We start from the raw sequence: 15,842 nt of genomic DNA on the forward strand, positions 1-15,842 counted from the left end.
AGCTGGATCAGAACAAAGCAAGTCAGTGCACATGTACTACAGGTTGGCTGTAAAATAGGAAAACATTGCAACCATTTAATTACTTGTTAACAAAAAGTAGAGCAGTGCAGGGATTTCTGGAGTCAACAGCTGTATTGAAATTGGAGGTCTTGGCAGACGTCACTCAAGATGCAACTGATAAGATGTCCAGGAAGGCCTTTCACTGAAATGTGCAATAGCAGATGGGTGGGTCACTGGCCCTGTCTGGTCTATAGAAAGAAAATCAAAGCTCCTCATCACTCGTCTGTAGAGGGGCTCAAGGAATGCTCGTGTTTGCCATGTTCCTTAACTTGTATATGACGTTGCTGCTAAGATTTCTCATTGATGGAATAGGTATTATCCTATAGGGGTGGGACTGTAGGAATCCAGCCATACCTTAAAATCTTTAAATTCCACAACATTGAAGGGAATGTATACATAAATAACATTTGTGGCTTACTGACATCTCACTTAGTTAAAGTCATCCAAAGACAACAACATAACTTCTTCATTTATTTTGTTCATTGTGCTGGATTCCATTCCTCTAGAGGTGCTTAACAACATAACATAGTAATGCATGAGAACATTTGTCCAGGGATGATCATATACTGATGAAATAATGATACATGAATGATTGAGACTGTGAAGACATGATACAACCAAAGATGATACAGCCCATGGAGCAAACATGTACATGCGTAGGTCAGTAGTCACATTCAAATATTAAACTTTTCCTTATGTCTCCCACCTACTGCCAGTCTTCAGACTAACGAAGTTAGCAGTTCATCTGAATGCTTATGCTCAATTCTTCCAAACCAAATGATTAAGAAGGAAAGCTGCACCCAGACCTGCGTGTGGAAAAAACATGTAAAAATAAGTCGAGGACCACTCCATCTACCAAGAAGATGAAGAAAGGAACTGCAGACCTTTGCACTGTATTCCGCCTTTGCAGCTACGAGGAACTGGCCATGGTCATTTGTTAAAAATCATGCGCCGTAAGTGCACACTGATCCACTCTAGGACGTACGGCACGTAGAATCTTGAAGAACCATCTGAGCATAACTACCGGTTGGCATGAATTCTATTCTAGTGACACTTTGCTGATTCTAAGAAAGCCAGATCGATTTGTAAGATTTGCTACCTGACAAGTTGATGAATCATCTGGTTTTTTAGCACTTCTAACACTGATCCTCTTCAGTGGTACTTCATTCAAAAGGCAGCTCCGGTGGTTGGCTCCTGAAAAAAGCGGTTGCCCAGGCTATTTTTAAAAGAATTATTTAGTGTATACCAAAGAAGGATAAACAGTTTCAACCATGAGTAATCTGGCTTCAACATCTCTACATTGCAGTGAGGCTTAAATGCACCACATCATTATCACTGTTATGAAGACATCAATTGTAATTTTGGAGCTGCAATTTACCTTGGTGGCTAAAAACCTATTTAACTTATGAATCCTTAGGCTTGTGCTTCAATAAAGTGTTCTTAATGACTGCCTGATGGGAAAATAGGCAGCAATGCTCAATATATGAAAACGCTTCATCCAAGTCTAAGTAAGTTATATTTCCATAGAGAGTCCACTGGAGTGATGCTTAGGGCCTGGGTACGAGTTTGGCGGATGGGTTGCTCCATCACAAACGTTACGGATGTCCCGTACGCTATATTACGAGTTCTATTATGTTCTATTGGATATAATGGAACTCGCAATATAGCAGACGGGATATCCGTCACGTTTGTGATGGAGTAACCCGTCTGCCAAACTCTTAATCAGGCCCTTAGTGCTCAATGTGTGATCTAGTTGGCATATCTAAAAATGTTCTACAAATTGTTTAACGTGTAGGGCATACAAAAGTCCCTTTCTGGTCTCTTGGAAATAACACTGATGGGCTTGAACCGCCCCTCAAGACCTCTGCTCTGCCAATAGGAGAAGAAACAAATATACAACATTTGCAGCAAAAGTCAATGGGAAGAAGACATCCTGTGATCCAATGCATAGATGAATTGCTGCTTTCCAATAGGTAATTTAAGGGTGGTGTGTACCTTATAAATGGGCTTCCTACATGGGAGGCGTGGCTAACAAGCTAACATGGCGGACGCAACTTGCTAGTGCTCTGCAGGCCATCCCTCTATTTTCCTGTCTGAGATCCTGAATCCGAGGCATCCACGCTGCTGACAACACGGAGTGGCCCGGCACTGACCTGCTGCTCCCGCTGATGCCTCTGGCTCCTGCCGCAAATGAGGGAAAGCCGTGGAATTGCGGGCTGGCAACCTGACGCCTACTCGCCAGGGACCCTGAGGTGGAGCCGAGGCCTGGTTGCTGCGGGCCTGCTGTCGAGCCTGCTGTGATCCCTGTGGCCGTGCCGTGGGCTTAAGGACAGCGCCTGCGGCCCCCCCTGCCGGCACGCTTTTGCAACTGCTCAGCGGCGTCCCGGTGAGTCTCCTTCTTGCCGCCCACCTGTTGAGCCCTGTGGCCTGTACCGACATCAGCGACTCAGCCGGGCGCAGTCCACGCCAAGGAGGGCCCAAAAGCCCGCCCTGCAGTCAACCGCTATGGACGCTGCTCCAGTGCCCGAGGCTGCCGGGATAGGGGGCAGGGCGACACCACACCTCGGATTCGACTCCGAAAGGACCTTCCTGTAGATGCACCGAGCAGAGACGAGATTGGGGTCTGTACTGGGAGGTGTGTGGCCCGCCTCCTCCTCGCTGTGCCTGCAGGCAGTAAAGCGCCTGCTCTAAACATCGCGGTGGTGGTGCCAGCGGGCGGGGGGACGCCGCGTCTCACGTCCGCACTCGTGGAGGACTGCCTGCCTGCTGTGACGCCCTAACGAAGACGCATGGCCCGCCCCATTGGAGTTCTTTTGGCTGCCACAGAACGCCATGCGTTGAGGTGCCTGCGCCGTGTAGCGACTGCTATGGTCGGTGTCTACCCCTAGACGGCCTGCCCACGTGGTGAGGCGGGAGCCTGATCCTCGGTTTTGCTCCTGGAGACCTCCCACAGCGGCCAGCCAGAAACGCGCTACTGCAGATGGCCCAGCATTCTGTCTTTTCAAACTTGCAACGCTGGAGGGCCGGAATAGTGATGCTCCAGGAAACACACATGTCCAAACCTGATTTGGAACGCTTGCGTAAAAGATGGAGAGGCCAAATATTCGGCACCACATACTCCGCGAGCGTGCGTGGCACACTGATATAGGTCCATGCGGGCATCCCGTTTATTAGTGCAGACAGCACCAGCAACGCAGATGGAAGGTACACGTTCGTGAAAGGGTGCCTGAATGGTCAAGAGATACTTTTGGGCTCCCTTTATGCCCCCATTTCAGATAAGGCCTCCTATCTCACTGCATCTCTTCAGTAATGGCCTGATGGAATGGGATACCCTGGCTCCTAGGGGGGGATTTTAACTCGGTATTGGATGTGGACTTAGATAGGTCGTTCCCACCCCTTAACAGAACCCTCTCGAAATCCAATGCGCAGGCCCTCTCTGATTGTCTGACACACTGGGCTCTGCAAGATGTGTGGTGGCTTTTAAATCCTGCTGCTCGCGTATATTCTAACTACTCAGCGGTACACGGACTTCATGTACACCTTGACAGGTTAGTGACCTCGCCAGCGCTGCTCCCGCTGATTCAGCATGCGAAATATCTAGGGCGGACCCATTCCGATCATAACCCCCTGTTACAACTGCGCTGGGAGCCACACCGTCCCCCTGTCCCCACGTGGCACCTACAGCCGCAAGCTCTGGAAGACCCTGCTTTCAGGTCATCGCTTGGGACATTGAATCTGCAATATTTTGAGTTGAATGAGGGGACAAAACAAGCGATGCGCTTGTCGAATGGGAGGCGTTTAAGGTGACAATCAGGGGCTTTTGTGTAGGGGCAACATGGAATATACGCAAACAATTGTCTGACTCCCTCGCACGTATTGAAACCCAGCTGATATGCTATGAAAACGCAGGTGAAGGGGTAGGCCGAGATTTGCGACAACTAGAGGCGCAGCGCCCTGAACATGCGGACTACATGGAGCAACTGCGCTGCCACAATTACACCGCACACATAATCCGCACCCACACTGCGGCCGATAGGGCAGGTAGGCTTTTAGCCTGGTTGATCCGGCAGGAACGTGTGCACACCCCAATAGAGCCGCTGCGCCCCTCTGCAGGTCAGTTGTTGATCACACAACGAGACATACATGAGGCCCTGACGCAACACTATACACGCCTCTACCAGCCCCAATGTCGCTGCAACAAAGAGGAGCTAGCGAGTTTTCTTGACCCCTTACAACTACCCACAGTAACAGAGGAACATCGCGAAATGCTCAATGAGCAGATATCGCCAGAGGAGATTGGTGCAGCTATTCAGTCGCTAGCGACGGGGAAAACTCCGGGGCCAGACGGATTGCCCTTCGAATATTACAAAGCATATCGTATCTCACTGGTGCAGCACCTTGATACAGTATTTGCCACGGCACTACTGTGCAGCAACTTCCCCCTCGATGCGAGAGGCACATCTGGTTTCCTTATTGAAGCCGGGCAGAGATCCGGAGGACATGGGTTCATATCGACCCCTGGCCCTGCTCAATACAGATTATAAAATCCTCGCAAAGGTGCTGTCTGACAGGCTAGCGCAGGCAGTTCCAGGATTGTCCACACGGACCAAAACGGCTTTGTGCCAACGCGCAACACCTCTCTCAATCTACGCCGCTTCTTCCGAGTGGCCACTTACGCGGTGGAGGAGTGGCCCAGAGCTGGTTGCCTCATGTTGCATCTAGAGAAGGCCTTCGACTCCCTGGAATGGCTTTACTGGTTTGCGGTACTCACAAAATTTGACCTAGGTTCAGAGTTCATTCACCTGGTGCGCCCTCATCTACACTGAACCCACTGTGAGAGTCAAGGTAGGTCCCTATGTCTCGGACTCCCTCCCTGTGCAGAGGGGCACGCGCCAGGGGTGCCCTCGGTCCCCGCTCCTGTTCGCGCTCGCAATGGAACCATTAGCGGAAGTGCTGCACACCCAGTTGGCAGACGGGGTGCCCCTGGGATATGCCACTCGTCAGGTGTCTCTCTACGCAGATGACCTCCTCATTTATCCTAGGGACATTGATTGCGTTCCTGCCCAGCTAACCCAGCTACTTGGGAAGCATGCTGCGCTTTCCGGACTGAAAGTCAAAGCTGGTAAATTTTGCCTTTACCCCTTCAAAGAGGGACTCGGTGATCCCGGACTCACAATAGGTGGGCCCCAGTGCGGTGGACACCTGATACGTTTCGCTATCTGGAACTCCAAATTTACCGCCAATCACGAGACCTATATGACGGGAACCTCGGGAAGGCGGTAACATCCATCAAGTGTCACTTGCGCATCTGGAGCATGCTGTCACTGGCTGTGACGGGCAGGATAGCTTTTGCCAAAATGGTTGTCCTCCCACGGCTCCTATACTACTTCACGAACTTGCCCATGTATGTCCCTGTCTGCTTCTTCACTGCATTTGAGAGACAACTCAGAGATTACATCTGGGGTACTGCTAGGCATAGGATGACACTGAAAAAGCTGTACCTGCCCACAGACCAGGGCGGGCTGGCAGCCCCCTGTCTCGAATACTACTACGTAGCCTCTCATTTGCAGTGGATAGCGCGTTGGCTCTCGAATCGCAACTGCGCAGATACATCAACTACGCAGCCACCCTACCCTCTGGAGCACAAAGTCCAGTTGTTTCACCCAGGAGCACGTCCACGCCCACCAAAGCCTCTACTACTAGTGGTGGCCTACAGATGTTTTCGCAGAAGCTTGTTTCTGGCACGCAGCGTAACCCCATATGCACCAGAGATACCCTTAGAGGGCACCCCCAGTGGGCAATCAGTACTGACGGCACTTACGCTTAGGGAATGGCATGACAAAGGCATCCACACCCTGGGGGACCTATACCAGGACAGGGCACTCACACCCTATGTCACCCTTGTGGAAGAGGAGGGGCTACTGCCCGGGCAATTCCTCGCTCACCGTGCGCTGGTGACTTCACTCACGGCAAAATGAGGTGATATCATGACAGAGCTGCAAACACATCTCACTATTCAATATATACAGGTCATGGGACGAGGCATTTAACGCGCTGGTTTGCCCCCGACTCTGAACTCACGCGGCACTCACAGATAAAGAATGGGCCGGGGTGCTTGAGAGCCCCACACACATCCCCAGGAACATGCACTTCAGGCAGATACAACTTTATATTATCCACAGAGCATACCTTACCCCTGCGAAAATCAATCAATACTTTAATTGCGAGGATGCAGCATGCCAGAGGTGCGGAGAAGTAGGGGCCAATCTACTACACATGTTTTGGGCCTGCCCCAGGGTGGAGGAATACTGGATAGGCGTGGCCACGCTGTTGCACGAAAGCACTGACGGGGAGCTGCCTTTCACTTGGCCCACATACTTATTGCACAAGTTTCACAAAACCCCTAGCACGAAGGTCACGTCCAGATTTATAGATCTGGGACTGATAGTGGCCGAACGACTGATCAGTAAAAGATGGAAAGCACCAGACCCCCCGCACATACAAGCTTGGCGTAATTCAATGCTTGCATGGGCCAAAGCAGAAAGCCTCGCTATTAAGCGCGAGGAGACACTAGGACTGCGTAGGGTCTCTATTGCCATATACTGGGACACGATCTACCTTGCACTACAACACAGCCCGGACATGCCAACCGCAGACCTTTCTGACATGCCAGACTCTGGCACCGCCTCGTCCCGTGGGTAGCAACGACATATGCACCGCGCAGATCCCTTGCAACTGGACACAAACTGCCTGTAACGCTCAAACGACACAAACTTAAAATATGGGGTAACAGCCAGAAGCTGTTTAGCACATGAGTTGCGAGTCCTGCAACATATGGACGCAAAACAAAAAGGGGGGGCTGCGGGCTACTTGTTTGTTTGCATACACTATACATTCCTCCTTTTCATTTCTTTGACCCCCTTTCTTTTGAATGCACAGTTCCTAGTTACTGTTGTTAATAGTGAATCTTTGTCACTCGTACACAGCTGGGGGCCAGTGCATCTACTGGCTTTATGGGACTGCACCCGCACGTATGTGCGATAGTGGACATTGGACAACGCCTAGGCCCTGGAAGACACCTACTATGTGGTCAGCGATGTGGACATTATGCCTTCCTGCTCGCCCTCTTTTCTGCCTCACCTCTCTCTTGTCTTCTAGCAAAGGCCGAAAATCCATCTGTCAATCGCATGCATGACCACTTCGCACATTACTCCAGGCGTGTGCTGTAACAATATTGTATGATACTACTGTGACCTATGTGCTGATTGTAACGCCCAACATTGTTTAATATTGCATCTGACTTATGCTGTACGAATACTAAAATCCAATAAAAAGAGAGGTTTCACAAAAATAAAATAAAAAAAATGGGCTTCCTACATGTGAGCAACACGCAGAGCACTGTAAGCAGAAATTATGTACGCCTCAAGCGTTTTCATTACATACAATAAAGAGTAAAGATTTTAACTCCAAAAAGCAAAAAGAGAACATATTTTGTAACTGGACTCTTGTGTTATGTACCAAAGAAGGCACATTTCATAAGAGTTTATTTCGGATGAACTTTTTTGGGGATGGGAATAAATGAACAAAACGAATACTCTCCCTTATAAGCGACACCATCATATCCACTTTACTTAGCCCATCACCTGTTGCTAACATTATTTGACAATTTATAGTTTGGAAGAAATATTCACAATTGTGTGGCTGATTTAGGTACTTCAGCAGTTTTTCACTCAAGCATTTGTAGGGTAAAAAGAAACATTTAACGGGGGCTATGATTAGGAGAATAACATTTTTTTTAAATGGGACACATACATTATTTCAACATAAACAAAATGGTAACCCCATCAGCTGGTGTCCTTAAATATGTTGCAGGTCAAAAGAACTAGGTCTGTAACCTTACTTAACACTCCTACTATTTCTCGTCCACAGGTGTTTATACACTAAAACAACAAAAGACACTACAAACAACTACAAACACTGGAAAATTCTGGGTTTACAGAAAGAAAAGTACTTTGATCCAATTTTATCTTTGCTTCTGTTTCAAACACAGAAGGTAACAATTGAAAGTAGTTCCTCGTGCATTTCACTACAAGCATGAACGTGGAAGCGGAAGGATACAACTAAACAGCCGAAAACATTAGGTGAGATACTCCATTGGGCTGAGCCAAGATGCGACTAATAAAGTCCTAAGCCAATGATTGAATGAAGCTCGTCAAGGAAAGCCAATAACCCAGCACTGCTGTCACCCAAGACCTAAAAAGAGAGACGATACCTGCTGTACAGTATGCCATATGTAATAACAGAAGGTGCCATGTTAACCACTTTCAAGGTTAAATGTACAATATAGAGAAAATTAAGAAAGTCGAATTTCCCCTTTGTTTCTGGACTACTCAAATCAAGCTTTCACTAAAAACAAATAAATGTACTGCTCGAAGTAGATGTACTTAACTCTGAGGAGTCACAACACAGTAAACAGAAGTCAAATGAATATCTGATGCTTTATTAAACAATAGTCTTTGAAATAATATTCTCAGCTGCCTCGGCCTACTTAAAAGAAAAATACTAAAAATACAAATACGTAAACTTATCCGCGAATATTACAATGACAAATAAAAACAGATTCACTTGGATTTCATTACACTCCTTTCCTGACTTTATAAAGCTGATTTTGACCCTACGTGTTCTACCAATTTTATAATGTTTATATTCTATTTTCTTTTGAAGGAGAGGAACATTAACTTACTTAGTAGAAAATTGTTGACAAACTTGGTTGGCTTCCAAAAAAATTTATAATTATGAAGTGAAGTAGTTTACCTCAAAGTATATTTCAAGTCTCTTCGTTGGGCATACATTGAAATTAAGTGTGTTGAAGGGCAAAAGCATGTGTAAGCATCATCTTAATAACTACAGAAGGATAGGAAAGGGTAGAGTAGACAGAGTTAGTTAGAAATAGGGTGAGCATAAGGGGTAAATCAGGAAGAACACCAACATGCTGACAATCCAAATGTCTTATTGTTTGTTAACTGGGTGATATAGTTGATTGACATTAACAGGTAAGAATTAGGACATTATAGTTCTACACTATCACACCTCTTGCTTCTTTTACTGGTAAATTTGTAAATGGCACAGATTTCCACAAACTGTTTTGTATTGTATTCTGTTAGCATTTTCTAGAAGCAAAAAGCCAAGACAAGATATCATAATAAAATGTGAGCCAACTCAAATGAAATGGCAAAAAAGTACAACATTTTAAGGGGTCCAAACTCAACATGTTTGTGCTAACACATGTTCATTACTTTCGCTTCTGCACAAAAATACTGTTCAAATAAAAAAGGAAGCAAGAAGCAACAGGAAGATATTCAGTGAGTGATTGAGGAACGGTAGAGGAGTTTACTGGAGAAGAAGAGAAATAGGGCCCCTCATCCAGGTTGTAGGAGAGGTTTAATTGTTGCTTTGACAAACATGTAGGGGGTAAACTTTAATGGATATAAGAGTACTCTGTTGTTCCTCTACATGTGGTGCCATAGTAATCACCTATATTTTCCCATTAAGTAGAACGATGTTATAGTTCTAACTCCGTTAACCTGGATCTATCATGGTGCCCTTTACTTTCAGACTTTTCAAGGAGCCACTGGTTGCCATGGTAAGCAACAACAGGACATCTCTATGTTAACATTCGGATTGGATTAATATAGCCTTATAGCTCGCAATAGCGGGCTGTACCAGCCCGTAAAGGCATGCTCCAGCGTTAAAGCTTTTAAAAAGGGAGCGGGACTGTTATGCTGGTATAGCCCAGCTACGGAGGGCTATAAGGCTATTAGAACCTTCCGCCACTAGAGTGCAGAATGTTCAAACAAATAAAACAAAGGCCTCACAGAGCTCGAGGGGATTGAAAACCCCTTGGGCTCCGTGAGGTCTTTGTTCACAGCAAAAGTTGTGAACGACAACATTGGAATGTTGGAGCTCCGGGCTTCTACCGGCACTCAGACTCCATTGTTTTCAATGGAGCGCTCAACATTCTAATGATCTAATATATAATAGTATCTCACATCAAATATATCATGCAGCTAAAATCTAAACTGCATTAATCAGTTAATTACGCTAAGATGAACCCCAGAAAAATTGAATTTGTCATTCTCCAAGGGCATAACAACCACAAGACAGGTCTGCCTGAAGTCCACTGTTCACGCTTTCCTTCTATGTTGGATTTATTTTCAAACCAGAGCCAATTTTTGGCAAGATTGTAAATCCAGTAATGCAACAGGGAGAGTGTGGGCCAGAAAACCTTGCCCTAGGTTTGCAAAATCAAATCAAATTTTAAAAAAAGAAGTAAGAGAAAAAAAACACACAGGCTTCCAAGTGTCAATTTTTGTGGGAAATCCCCTGCGTGCAGCAGTTAAAGCGTGCAGCACACAATGCATGCCACACAAAACATCCTGTTGAAAGTGCAACAGAAAAAAAAATCTCACTATCCAGAGTAAAACATGGAAAGGGGTTTGAATATAGCAACCATTGCACTTCATAACAGGTCAAGTTTAGTGTTTGATACAGGACCTTAACTCAGGTCTTATATGTGATGCCAATGTCAGGTCTATACTACTTAATCCTACTTAATCCTGCTTTCAGTGCATTGTAACCGTCTGAGATAGGATTACTTCCCTTTTCCACTCCAGTCATTAATTTAAAATAGGTCTGCCACATAACATGAACTTGTCATTTAGCAATGAGATTCAGCTGTAGGAAGATGGCTCTGGCGGTCCGTCCTTATAGTATTGAAGCAATAACCCTTCATGCCAAAAGGCCTTTTCTGACTATTACACTATGATGGACATGGGCATTCATATGAGGGGAGCGGACTTGAGAAAACTCACTTGCCTGGAAACAACTTTCTATGGAGTTCAGGTAAGAGGAAGATATTACAAACAGTGGAGGAGGTATTAAGAACAAAGAGAACATTTAAACAGAATGAAGAATTAACCGTCTGTAACAAGAATTAAATTATCTGACACTCAAAATGTCAAAAGAGACAACAAAAAAAGCAAAACAAATCCTTTGGTTTTCCAACCTGTGAGATTCTATAAGATATGATCTGAAATAAAGGTTACTCCTGACATTGAAACAACGCCCCCCACTCAGTTTTACCCACGTCACCAATCAAAAATTGAATGCAATTTCCAAGTATTTCTTTCAACTGGTTTTGCAACCAGTAAAATACAAAGGCAGCAGTTCTCTTCTGTCGCTCATTACAGCTAAAAAGTTAAAAACAATAGCTAATGGCAGACACATGTTGAGAATCACTGACGAGCAATTACATTGCATGCCGCTGTCAATATCGCCTTCTCTTACACAGACAGCAATACCTGGAACTACGCTAAATCAAGGTATTTACTTGTTCTCCGATGCTACAATCCTAACTGCACAACAAGCTTATTGTTCTGCTTTGTTGTGACTTCTGTGCAGGTAGAATGCGCAGATATTTGACATCTGCCATTTCAAAGGTCTCAATCAATATTTAAACGATCGAGGTAGGAGGTAAATTTAATTCCATGTTGGCACTCCATATAATGGTTCACCCATAGTGTCATTTCTAATAAAGAATGCCATGGATCACTTTTGTATATCATTAATCTGTTTGCATAGGTCCACAAGATAATACAAATGGCATTTTACTTTAAGGAAATTAAGGTTTCTAAGAATTTGTATTCTAAAAAGAAAATAAATTGCATGAACTGTACAATGATGTTAGAAATCTCAAACAAGATCCCACACCACTGTCATTTTTACGACCAACCTTCCCCTAATTGTAAAACACCTTGTCAAAATAATAGACACAGTGACTCAGGATCCCAACCTGAAGCAACACAGCCTCCATGTATTGTATGCCCACCTCAATAATGAGATGGAGTTCAGGAGAATGTTTAGAGAGCAGTTCAACAGTAATAACTCTGTAAAGAGATACCAGTAGATGTGATCCCTGAATACTGCACTGTTGATCAAGCCAACTCTTATCATTAGAAGGGGGTATGCAAAGGGAGTCTGGGGTTGTGCCCAGTAGAGAGCGCAATGCATATGCTAAACCTATCCAGTGTGCCTCAAAATTGTTCCCCATTCAGAGCTTGACTTGCACGTAGAACATTTTATTTTGCTAATTTATATAACAATGCTTTGAGTGTGACCTCACCAAGGGTTGCCGAAGCACTTGGATAAGAGTGATCTACTTTGATTGGAGTGATCTACAGAGGTGACACATTGCTAACATATTTAATCAAAACTATGATGATTCTAATAAACTGCTCTGTGAACGCTGCAGCGTGCTTTACACTTATGCACACAAAATCAATGCTGCAATGTCAAGCCTGGGCCAATATGGCCTGCCTTATTTAGTGTCTGTAGAAGTTGTACCACATAAATTTAGAAAGTTGAAATTTTCGAAATAAGGTTTTGGAAGGCCTATATGGATGACATTCTATTAGCTAAGTTTAAGTGACACTTAGGGTCCATTTAATTTTTCAGCAGTCGGGCTGTTGTTCCACCATGGTGATGGAGTTGATACCTCCATCACCCTGGTGCCGGTCCCGACTCCCCTAATTTATAAATCACTGCCAAATTGTCGGTCATTTATATAGCATTGGCAGGAACCGCTGCCAAGTGGTTCCTCTCAAGCAATCATTTTATTTCGAAAGAAAATCCCGAAATGGGATATAAAACCTCAAATGGGATTTTCTTTTTGGGAAAAAACCAAAACAAGTAATGCTTTCCTGGCCATGGGAGTCATCTCCCATGGCAGAGGGGGAACTATTTGATTTTTACAGTCCCTCATCGCCAGGGTTAGCCCGGTGGTGACAAAAAGTTTTTTTTTTTAAATGGTAACATGTCTGTCCATCCTGCCTTTTTGGGGGGGGGGAGTGCAGACATGTAGCCATATCTCTGACGGCTCTTGCTCTGTTGGGCCGTTGGAGAGGTTTGGCTACGGGGAGATGTGGTAGTCTACACCACAGCCACACCAAAGCTTCACTCCCATTTAAATTGTGTGGCCGAACCTTCATACTCCACTTAGAGCCGAAGATGCTGGTTCATAAAAATGGGTCACATTTTACGGGGCTAGAGTTTCTTTCCTTTAATGTTGGTTTGTTAAAGCACATTCATGAACACAGTGCTTAAATTCAGGATTTGAAGTTGTCAATGGTGACATTCAGATAAATTCGCACATTCACAACCATCTGCATCATCTGCATACAGATAGAAGAAAACCATAGAGTTGCAGAAAACGTGTCGGTGAAACAACTGAATGCTCAAGGACACACAGGAGAATTTCTTAAGGACTAGTAAGGTTGAAGCTTCATTTCTGCCACTGACTGGTAAAAAACAAAGTTAGTCCGATCAATGATAGCAGAGTGCAGTCAATAGCAGATGATAAGCCTAGCAGGACAAGGGTAGAGGAATCTGGATGCAAATTCAAATCAACCAGAACAGCCACATAACAGGTGCTGGTTTCGACAACGGAATTGAACTGGCCTATTAATGATGTTACCAGTCATTTAAGTTTCGATAAACTGCTTAACTAGCATCAAAATGTTTTTTCTGGGACTTTATAAGAATATGAAATGGGATGCCCGCCTCAGATGGGGTAAAACTGAGCAAACTGTAAAATGTCTGTCATTCAGGAGGGTTAAATCCAGAGCTTAATATGTAAAGAAAACACACAAGAGCCAGGGCTCTTGCCCCTGCTATGCTGCCAATGATAGTAACAAGACAACTACTAACCATGACACTCCTACAAGTGTGACAATTCGAAACATTTCAGGGCCCCCAAAGCTATAAGAATGGCTTAGGTGGCAGGTAATAGTAATCTTTTATGCAAATTGAATTAGTAATTAACTGTTGTTGTGGTCATCTCTAAATTAGCCAGATAGCACCACCTTGTGGCAAACCATCACAAGGATAGGTGTTGACAGCTCAGCGCTGGTGCCGAGCACCGGAAACCACCAACTCAAATTAAGCACTGGTTAAATCAAGAAATAAAGAGCGGCAATTCAGAGGAATTGGACCAACCTTTTAGTAACGGGTGGTAACGTTTGGTGCTAGAGGAACATTGAGTCTCTTAAATGATAAAGAATTGTCGGAGCTTTGTAAAAACCTGCTGAAGAGAATCAAAGAGTCGGATGTCTGAAGCTCAGAATGTATCTTAAAATCATCCATAGCTATATTAGAGCAGTAAACAATTCTTCTGTAAAATAAGATCAATTTACTCTGAGAAAATCTGATGTGCTCTAGCCTAATTTTGCTTGTGAGCGTGGTCTTACGCCTTACAGAAGTTAAGCAAGGGGCAGCACTGTCCGGATGCTCACTGGCTGTATATGCCAAGGTTTAAGGGAACTGCTTTTAAAGGCATGGTCTGAGGTTTTGGTCTTGCCTATTTTATGGAACCACAAATAGGAAAATAGATTTGCTCCTGGTAGAGCGATGATCCCCTGCTATAGCAAGTGCCTCATGAAGGTAAACCTGTTGTAGAAAAATATGGCTTTATACATGATGCTGAAGATTTAATGGGAAAGCCAATGGATGTCAAAGAGGAGTGTGGTAACACGGTCTAACATTTTCTATATTCTGACAAAGCAGTGAGTCGTGTGGATAATCCCTAAGAGTATTGCTGCAAGCATGTTTTTGAGCAATCCCATGCAGAGAGGATTGGATTCAGCCACATGTATTTGAGTCGAGGATTGTGCAATCGCTGGATATTTTCAGGAAGAATTGTTCCAATCTTCTTCTATTGAAACATTCATAGTGAATCTCGGGGATTTCGTCGACAAGGACTGACATTATCTTGAAGAAAGACAGGTTGATGATACGAAAATATGTATTGTTGGTGTCCTGACTATCTATGGTGAAGTATGATCAAATTCCTATGTTGTGTTTTGATAATGTGCCCCATTGCAACAGCATTATACATTTTATTTAAATAATTTATGATGATGACCATTATTTTATTATATGCTCATTGTTGGAGACTACACATTTGGAGTGTGGGAAGGTTAGAGTGAGAAGTGGTGCTAAAAATAAAGTTAAGGTTGTTTGGTGTATTTTCCTACAAATTGCCTAAATTAGTGCCTACTCACATCAGATTGTATCACAGGGCAGTCTTTACCCCAGAAGGGGACTTCATACCCAAGAAATAATCCAACTGAGCAAATAAGGTGTGCACTTGATAACAATGTTCACAAGTTGTGGTATATACATTTTTTAATTGGTCTTTGATATTGCTTGGTGTGTTCCTAATAAGTAAATTAAAGTAAAATACTTGCCAAAATTGTTGTACTAGCAATCTATCTATCTATCTATCTATCTATCTATCTATCTATCTATCTATCTATCTATCTATCTACCTATCTATCTATCTATATACATTTGGACCCTTTTTGCCACATTTGGTTCAAATTGCAGTGAAAAAACCCTGCATACTGTATTGAAGTTGATTATGTACATATCAAGTCAAGAGGTATGGGGGGGTGTAACTGTCAATCTAAAAACACTATGCCATGGCAGTGATGACGATCTTGGATATGCTGATCAGTGTCAGCTTGTGGTCTACATGTATTGATTGACTAATGCCACCTAACAAGAAAGAGTATATTCAAAATTCTTGGACTATGCATCTAAAGCAACTATAAAACAACAAGTCAGTGTTAACCTGAAATAATGTTAGTACCTTATTATTTATAAAATAATGCCATTATGAACTTTAGCATAACATTGATGATACAGCAGCACATTCTACAAAAAGC

The 15,842-nt window shown here is 44.0% G+C and overlaps 1 protein-coding gene across 7 annotated transcripts in view; it reads right to left on the reverse strand.

Annotated features, from left to right (window-relative positions):
* The window catches only part of FNDC3B (fibronectin type III domain containing 3B), a 561,687-nt gene that overhangs the window by 34,841 nt on the left and 511,004 nt on the right, over window positions 1–15,842 (reverse strand). The gene's annotated exons all lie outside the window — the stretch shown is intronic.

Source organism: Triturus cristatus, chromosome 11 (genome assembly GCF_964204655.1).
Source record: "Triturus cristatus chromosome 11, aTriCri1.1, whole genome shotgun sequence".
Taxonomy (NCBI): domain Eukaryota; kingdom Metazoa; phylum Chordata; class Amphibia; order Caudata; family Salamandridae; genus Triturus; species Triturus cristatus.